We start from the raw sequence: 9,191 nt of genomic DNA on the forward strand, positions 1-9,191 counted from the left end.
GGCTTGCTGTTGTGGATGGCCCACGTGCGATTAAGTAAGTTTGAGGTAGTTGATGCCGATCGAATCTCGCCATGGTTCGAACCAAGCTTGGAGAAATTTGGCAGGCGTTCGCCGTTTGTGGACGATGAGTTCATATTTTGGGCAGTAAAGGCACTGCGGCCCATCAATAAGGCGGCGGCACTCTCAGCCTTTTTCAGGCATGCAGCAATATTCTCGGTGTTCTCGTGCAGCTCTGTGGTATCCATAGGCTTATACTTTTTAGCAGCACTCATATTTCGGACTCACTGATGCCCACTGCCCACTGCAGGGGTGAACTCGTCTGCCTTTAACCCTTACCGTTCCAGTCAGCTGCCTCTTTGTACCGGTCGGTCGTCTGCCTGTTGTCCTGCACGGGTTATGTAGTTATTGCTTTGCATGCATAAAGTGCATTTATTGGCCTTCAAACTTGGAATCTCCTTACCTTTGCAAGGACTTTTTCGGCACCCAAAACAAATTGCTCTAAAATGAGCCAACAAATGTATGTATGGTTCTTTCACAGTCGGGTCGGGATACGGTGACGTGACCTGCATACTCTGCCAAAGGTCTTGATTTGTAAATAAAACGCTTAGTTTATTGAATGGATAAGGTAACTTACAAAAAGAATCTGTAGCAACGGCACTGCACTACATAGAGGCTACATATCATTATTATAGTTATGCGGCTGGCTGGCGCTCTAATCAACGCCGGACAGGCAAAGAAACACACCACACGAAATATTCAATGGACTTTTAGTATGTATGCATATGGTAAATAGAAATATGGATGTTACAATCAAATCAGTGTTCTCTGTTCGCCGTTCCCAGAAAAGTTATGCCACGTAGTTGTACTGGTTTGTACATCAGTTTGCTGTTTATTTGGGTAGCTTAAATAGTGAAACCTACCGTCTCTTTCATCTGTATCTGATTGATTTTGATTTTAAACAATTTTTTTGAACTCATTATTAAAATCAAACTGGTCGCCATCCTCGATCTCTCGACCTTTTGGTGTTTTCGTTATGACTCGGGCGCCTCCACAGGCCAGCGACTGGAGTGTTCGGCGCAACTCTCCATCCTCGATCATGGTTGCGGCCAATATCTCCTCGTAGCTAAGCACCGGCTTATCGTTGAACGAGAACAGCACCAGAGCCTGAAACAGCGAAACCAAAAGCTCTTTTGGACCCTGCGTAATACGGTATTAAGATCAGTTGAGGACCAAGATTCGAATGCGTTCGTTTTTCACTTACCGCCTCAAACTGCGCACGCAGCATGCAGTTGCCCAGCGTGGGCTGCCATTGTAGCTTTCGTCCGCTATGCTTTTCCAAATAAAACTTGTTGAATATCTGCTGTGGATTGATGAGCTGTGGCGGCATTGTGACCTCCGTGGGCGCATATGTTGGCCAGTAGCCCATTGTCAGTATACTGACGCACAGATCCAGGTTATGGACATCGCGATTGTTGCTGAGAGCGTGACCGCGGAACGCTGTATTGATGTCGCGGCTCAGTTCCATGTCCTTGAACATGCCCTCCAGCTTCGACGTGAAGCCTCCGCCACATTCTTGTTTCAGTTTTGACAGCATACTCTTTTCCGAGTCCACGGAAGCCGACTTGCCCACAAGCAATCGCTTTGCCAGATCCTGGAGAAGGCACAGACGGACACATAATGGATGATTATAGAGTGCAAAAGCGAAAGCAAGTGTGCAATAATAACCTTCTTGTAAAAAGCCTCAAAGACATCCTTGCCGTGTATAAAGCGAAACAGGACCATGATCTTGTCCAATGTCTTCTCAAGCTCTTCATCGGTGGTGCCCTTGTTGCCAGACCGTAGCTTCATGTCCACGTATTTTGCTAAGGAGTACAAGAATATGGAGTTACAGGACAAACCAAAGAAAGAAAAAAAATTAAATGGTGACCTACCAATAAGTTCTGCTGGTTTATTGGCTCGCTGATTGATAAAGAACTCAAAGGCCTCGCGCAACGAATTCGTGAACTTTTCATTGCGTGCAAAGCAATTGCGGACAATGTAATCCATTTTATCTTTAAATTCAAGCAGATCCTGCACCATGCTCTTATCCTTTTCCGGGTCAATGACAATGGTGCGTCCCTTTTTCTGAAGTACATGCATAGCACGTAAAGATAAATTAAGCAATGTGTAAGCAAGGACGAAGGAACCCTTAGCTAACCTTAATGTATCCGTTAAAGTTTCCGCACAGCTCTGATGTGCCGTTTTTGACACGGCTAAGCAGACCGTATAGCATTGTTAGTTCGACCCATCTGTTGTCCTCCAGCAACGAGTCCAGACCCTTCTGCAGTATGGCCGTTAGGTGTTCGGCCAGCAGCTCCTTCTCTACATTGTATATAAGCGGATGCCTAAGGGGAGGGAATCCAAACATTAGCCTTATGCCACCGAAGTAATACATGCACTTACTTTGTGCTCGAGTCTAGATAGTGCAGCAAGCGCTCGTGTTCCTCGGCCAGACGCATGCTAACGTGCTGCAGGTAGCCGGGCACCTCCAGGTCCTGCATCATACGTTGACTCTCAGCCTTGTACAGTTGATTGGTGGCATCGAGGAACTTCTCCTCGAACGAACTGGAGTAGATCTGAAGATCGCACAGCATCCGTACCAAACTATTGAGCAGACCGCGGTCCACAGACGCGCCCTGTCGTTCTTTTTCAATCAGCGTCAAGAGACCATCGTATGCGAAAGAGGTCCAGCCCCATGTCCCATATTGAGTGGATAAATGAGTTTTGTAAAACATAGGTGCGATCCATGTACAAGAAGATGCTGCGTATCATGATCATCTGCTGGCAGAACGAGAGCCACCAGTTGTTGATTTTCTCCAGCAGCACCTGTAAGTTGGTCCAATGTCTAAACGTATGTTTATTTTGACGTTGCAGCCGACTTACCAGCTTGTCCATGCTGCCCCCAGTGAGCTCCTTCAGCTTGATATTGCGCTTCACATGCTGTTCGGTCAGCTCCTTGAGCTTCGTATACAGCTGGGCGTCCATTTTATGACTGCACATATTCACAACGGCCTGGTAGAGCTCCTCCAGTAAATATTTAATGGGCTTCGACAGTTGTATGGCGATAACGGCCTCCTCGAGCTTCACATACGTGTCCTCGGAATAGTTATCGGGCAGTGTGGGTTTATCTATGGATACAATAAGTACATAAGTTTGTTGGATAGTCATAACTAGAAATACCACCCACCTTTGAAGTTCTTAATCACAATCTTTTTGACATCGCCAGGCTTGCTGTTGTGGATGGCCCCCGTGCGATTAAGTAAGTTTGAGGTAGTTGATGCCGATCGAATCTCGCCATGGTTCGAACCAAGCTTGGAGAAATTTGGCAGGCGTTCGCCGTTTGTGGACGATGAGTTCATGTTTTGGGCAGCAAAGGCACTGCGGCCCATCAATAAGGCGGCGGCACTCTCAGCCTTTTTCAGGCATGCAGCAATATTCTCGGTGTTCTCGTGCAGCTCTGTGGTATCCATAGGCTTATACTTTTTAGCAGCACTCATATTTCGGACTCACTGATGCCCACTGCCCACTGCAGGGGTGAACTCGTCTGCCTTTAACCCTTACCGTTCCAGTTAGCTGCCTCTTTGTACCGGTCGGTCGTCTCCCTGTTGTCCTGCACGGGTTATGTAGTTATTGCTTTGCATGCATAAAGTGCATTTATTGGCCTTCAAACTTGGAATCTCCTTAACTTGGCAAGTACTTTTTCGGCACCCAAAACAAATTGCTCTAAAATGAGCCAACAAATGTATGTATGGTTCTTTCACAGTCGGGTCGGAATACGGTGACGTGACCTGCATACTCTGCCAAAGGTCTTCCTTTGTAAATAAAACGCTTAGTTTATTGAATGGATAAGGTAACTTACAAAAAGAATCTGTAGCAACGGCACTGCACTACATAGAGGCTACATATCATTATTATAGTTATGCGGCTGGCTGGCGCTCTAATCAACGCCGGACAGGCAAAGAAACACACCACACGAAATATTCAATGGACTTTTAGTATGTATGCATATGGTAAATAGAAATATGGATGTTACAATCAAATCAGTGTTCTCTGTTCGCCGTTCCCAGAAAAGTTATGCCACGTAGTTGTACTGGTTCTGATTATCCTTGTCGCGCTCCATGTAGTCTCGATCGATGAGCGACTCAATGCGTTTCTTTAAATCAGCGGGCTGAAAGGGAAGAAAAGGGGCATTCAATTTGAATACAAATTAAGTCGAAAGTCGAGACTGGTAAACGCACCTTGACGGGGAAGGTTAGCTGATTGAACAGCTCGGTGATGAGTAGATTGTGGCTTAACGTTTTACGCATCTTCATGATGCGCACAATGGCCGCATCTATCTGGTATTGACGGTCCTGGAATACACGCTCCTCGGTCGCCTTTTGTTCCTCATTCTAATCGTAGGGGGGGGGGGGGGGGGGGGGGGGAGGAATACATCAGTTTGCTGTTTATTTGGGTAGCTTAAATAGTGAAACCTACCATCTCTTTCATCTGTATCTGATTGATTTTGATTCTAAACAATTTGTTTGAACTCGTTATTAAAATCAAACTGGTCGCCATCCTCGATCAATCGACCTTTTGGTGTTTTCGTTATGACTCGGGCGCCTCCACAGGCCAGCGACTGGAGTGTTCGGCGCAACTCTCCATCCTCGATCATGGTTGCGGCTAATATCTCCTCGTAGCTAAGCACCGGCTTATCGTTGAACAAGAGCAGCACCAGAGCCTGAAACAGCGAAACCAAAAGCTCTTTTGGACCCTGCGTAATACGGTATTAAGATCAGTTGAGGACAAAGATTCGAATGCGTTCGTTTTTCACTTACCGCCTCAAACTGCGCACGCAGCATGCAGTTGCCCAGCGTCGGCTGCCATTGTAGCTTTCGTCCGCTATGCTTTTCCAAATAAAACTTGTTGAATATCTGCTGTGGATTGATGAGCTGTGGCGGCATTGTGACCTCCGTGGGCGCATATGTTGGCCAGTAGCCCATTGTCAGTAATCTGACGCACAGATCCAGGTTATGGACATCGCGATTGTTGCTGAGAGCGTGACCGCGGAACGCTGTGTCCTTTAAAGTTTCCGCACAGCTCTGATGTGCCGTTTTTGACACGGCTAAGCAGACCGTATAGCATTGTTAGTTCGACCCATCTGTTGTCCTCCAGCAACGAGTCCAGACCCTTCTGCAGTATGGCCGTTAGGTGTTCGGCCAGCAGCTCCTTCTCTACATTGTATATAAGCGTAAGGGGACATTAGCCTTATGCCATCGAAGTAATACATGCACATACTTTGTGCTCGAGTGCAGCAAGCGCTCGTGTTCCTCGGCCAGACGCATGCTAACGTGCTGCAGGTAGCCGGGCACCTCCAGGTCCTGCATCATACGTTGACTATCAGCCTTGTACAGTTGATTGGTGGCATCGAGGAACTTCTCCTCGAACGAACTGGAGTAGATCTGAAGATCGCACAGCATCCGTACCAAACTCTTGAGCAGACCGCGGTCCACAGACGCGCCCTGTCGTTCTTTTTCAATCAGCGTCAAGAGACCATCGTATGCGAAAGAGGTCCAGCCCCATGTCCCATATTGAGTGGATAAATGAGTTTTGTAAAACATAGGTGCGATCCATGTACAAGAAGATGCTGCGTATCATGATCATCTGCTGGCAGAACGAGAGCCACCAGTTGTTGATTTTCTCCAGCAGCACCTGTAAGTTGGTCCAATGTCTAAACGTATGTTTATTTTGACGTTGCAGCCGACTTACCAGCTTGTCCATGCTGCCCCCAGTGAGCTCCTTCAGCTTGATATTGCGCTTCACATGCTGTTCGGTCAGCTCCTTGAGCTTCGTATACAGCTGGGCGTCCATTTTATGACTGCCCATATTCACAACGGCCTGGTAGAGCTCCTCCAGTGAATATTTAATGGGCTTCGACAGTTGTATGGCGATAACGGCCTCCTCGAGCTTCACATACGTGTCCTCGGAATCATCCTCATCGCCAGGCTTGCTTTTGTGGATGGCCCCCGTGCGATTAAGTAAGTTTGAGGTAGTTGATGCCGATCGAATCTCGCCATGGTTCGAACCAAGCTTGGAGAAATTTGGCAGGCGTTCGCCGTTTGTGGACGATGAGTTCATGTTTTGGGCAGCAAAGGCACTGCGGCCCATCAATAAGGCGGCGGCACTCTCAGCCTTTTTCAGGCATGCAGCAATTTTCTCGGTGTTCTCGTGCAGCTCTGTGGTATCCATAGGCTTATACTTTTTAGCAGCACTCATATTTCGGACTCACTGATGCCCACTGCCCACTGCAGGGGTGAACTCGTCTGCCTTTAACCCCTACCGTTCCAGTCAGCTGCCTCTTTGTACCGGTCGGTCGTCTCCGTGTTGTCCTGCACGGGTTATGTAGTTATTGCTTTGCATGCATAAAGTGCATTTATTGGCCTTCAAACTTGGAATCTCCTTACCTTTGCAAGGACTTTTTCGGCACCCAAAACAAATTGCTCTAAAATGAGCCAACAAATGTATGTATGGTTCTTTCACAGTCGGGTCGGGATACGGTGACGTGACCTGCATACTCTGCCAAAGGTCTTGATTTGTAAATAAAACGCTTAGTTTATTAAATGGATAAGGTAACTTACAAAAAGAATCTGTAGCAACGGCACTGCACTACATAGAGGCTACATATCATTATTATAGTTATGCGGCTGGCTGGCGCTCTAATCAACGCCGGACAGGCAAAAAAACACACCACACGAAATATTTAATGGACTTTTAGTATGTATGCATATGGTAAATATAAATATGGATGTTACAATCAAATCAGTGTTCTCTGTTCGCCGTTCCCAGAAAAGTTATGACACGTAGTTGTACTGGTTTGTACATCAGTTTGCTGTTTATTTGGGTAGCTTAAATAGTGAAACCTACCGTCTCTTTCATCTGTATCTGATTGATTTTGATTTTAAACAATTTGTTTGAACTCATTATTAAAATCAAACTGGTCGCCATCCTCGATCTCTCGACCTTTTGGTGTTTTCGTTATGACTCGGGCGCCTCCACAGGCCAGCGACTGGAGTGTTCGGCGCAACTCTCCATCCTCGATCATGGTTGCGGCCAATATCTCCTCGTAGCTAAGCACCGGCTTATCGTTGAACAAGAGCAGCACCAGAGCCTGAAACAGCGAAACCAAAAGCTCTTTTGGACCCTGCGTAATACGGTATTAAGATCAGTTGAGGACCAAGATTCGAATGCGTTCGTTTTTCACTTACCGCCTCAAACTGCGCACGCAGCATGCAGTTGCCCAGCGTGGGCTGCCATTGTAGCTTTCGTCCGCTATGCTTTTCCAAATAAAACTTGTTGAATATCTGCTGTGGATTGATGAGCTGTGGCGGCATTGTGACCTCCGTGGGCGCATATGTTGGCCAGTAGCCCATTGTCAGTATACTGACGCACAGATCCAGGTTATGGACATCGCGATTGTTGCTGAGAGCGTGACCGCGGAACGCTGTATTGATGTCGCGGCTCAGTTCCATGTCCTTGAACATGCCCTCCAGCTTCGACGTGAAGCCTCCGCCACATTCTTGTTTCAGTTTTGACAGCATACTCTTTTCCAAATCCACGGAAGCCGACTTGCCCACAAGCAATCGCCTTGCCAGATCCTGGAGAAGGCACAGACGGACACATAATGGATGATTATAGAGTGCAAAAGCGAAAGCAAGTGTGCAATAATAACCTTCTTGTAAAAAGCCTCAAAGACATCCTTGCCGTGTATAAAGCGAAACAGGACCATGATCTTGTCCAATGTCTTCTCAAGCTCTTCATCGGTGGTGCCCTTGTTGCCAGACCGTAGCTTCATGTCCACGTATTTTGCTAAGGAGTACAAGAATATGGAGTTACAGGACAAACCAAAGAAAGAAAAAAAATTAAATGGTGACCTACCAATAAGTTCTGCTGGTTTATTGGCTCGCTGATTGATAAAGAACTCAAAGGCCTCGCGCAACGAATTCGTGAACTTTTCATTGCGTGCAAAGCAATTGCGGACAATGTAATCTATTTTATCTTTAAATTCAAGCAGATCCTGCACCATGCTCTTATCCTTTTCCGGGTCAATGACAATGGTGCGTCCCTTTTTCTGAAGTACATGCATAGTACGTAAAGATAAATTAAGCAATGTGTAAGCAAGGACGAAGGAACCCTTAGCTAACTGGAGTAGATCTGAAGATCGCACAGCATCCGTACCAAATTCTTGAGCAGACCGCGGTCCACAGACGCGCCCTGTCGTTCTTTTTCAATCAGCGTCAAGAGACCATCGACAGTACGCTTCTGGACGACGCTATTCTGAGCAAAGTGTATGCGAAAGAGGTCCAGCCCCATGTCCCATATTGAGTGGATAAATGAGTTTTGTAAAACATAGGTGCGATCCATGTACAAGAAGATGCTGCGTATCATGATCATCTGCTGGCAGAACGAGAGCCACCAGTTGTTAATTTTCTCCAGCAGCACCTGTAAGTTGGTCCAATGTCTAAACGTATGTTTATTTTGACGTTGCAGCCCACTTACCAGCTTGTCCATGCTGCCCCCAGTGAGCTCCTTCAGCTTGATATTGCGCTTCACATGCTGTTCGGTCAGCTCCTTGAGCTTCGTATACAGCTGGGCGTCCATTTTATGACTGCACATATTCACAACGGCCTGGTAGAGCTCCTCCAGTGAATATTTAATGGGCTTCGACAGTTGTATGGCGATAACGGCCTCCTCGAGCTTCACATACGTGTCCTCGGAATAGTTATCGGGCAGTGTGGGTTTATCTATGGATACAATAAGTACATAAGTTTGTTGGATAGTCATAACTAGAAATACCACCCACCTTTGAAGTTCCTAATCACTATCTTTTTGACATCGCCAGGCTTGCTGTTGTGGATAGCCCCCGTGCGATTAGTAAGTTTGAGGTAGTTGATGCCGATCGAATCTCGCCATGGTTCGAACCAAGCTTTGAGAAATTTGGCAGGCGTTCGCCGTTTGTGGACGATGAGTTCATGTTTTGGGCAGCAAAGGCACTGCGGCCCATCAATAAGGCGGCGGCACTCTCAGCCTTTTTCAGGCAAGCAGCAATATTCTCGGTGTTCTCGTGCAGCTCTGTGGTATCCATAGGCTTACACTTTTTAACAGCACTCATATTT

At 46.8% G+C, this 9,191-nt stretch overlaps 3 pseudogenes; all 3 read right to left on the reverse strand.

Moving 5' to 3' along the window:
• Positions 1-584: 584 nt before the first annotated feature.
• Positions 585-6,582, reverse strand: LOC117190863 (annotated as a pseudogene).
• LOC117190319 lies at positions 3,853-9,187 on the reverse strand (annotated as a pseudogene).
• LOC117190865 lies at positions 5,079-6,354 on the reverse strand (annotated as a pseudogene).
• Positions 9,188-9,191: the final 4 nt, after the last annotated feature.

This window comes from Drosophila miranda, assembly GCF_003369915.1.
Source record: "Drosophila miranda strain MSH22 chromosome Y unlocalized genomic scaffold, D.miranda_PacBio2.1 Contig_Y1_pilon, whole genome shotgun sequence".
Classification (NCBI taxonomy): domain Eukaryota; kingdom Metazoa; phylum Arthropoda; class Insecta; order Diptera; family Drosophilidae; genus Drosophila; species Drosophila miranda.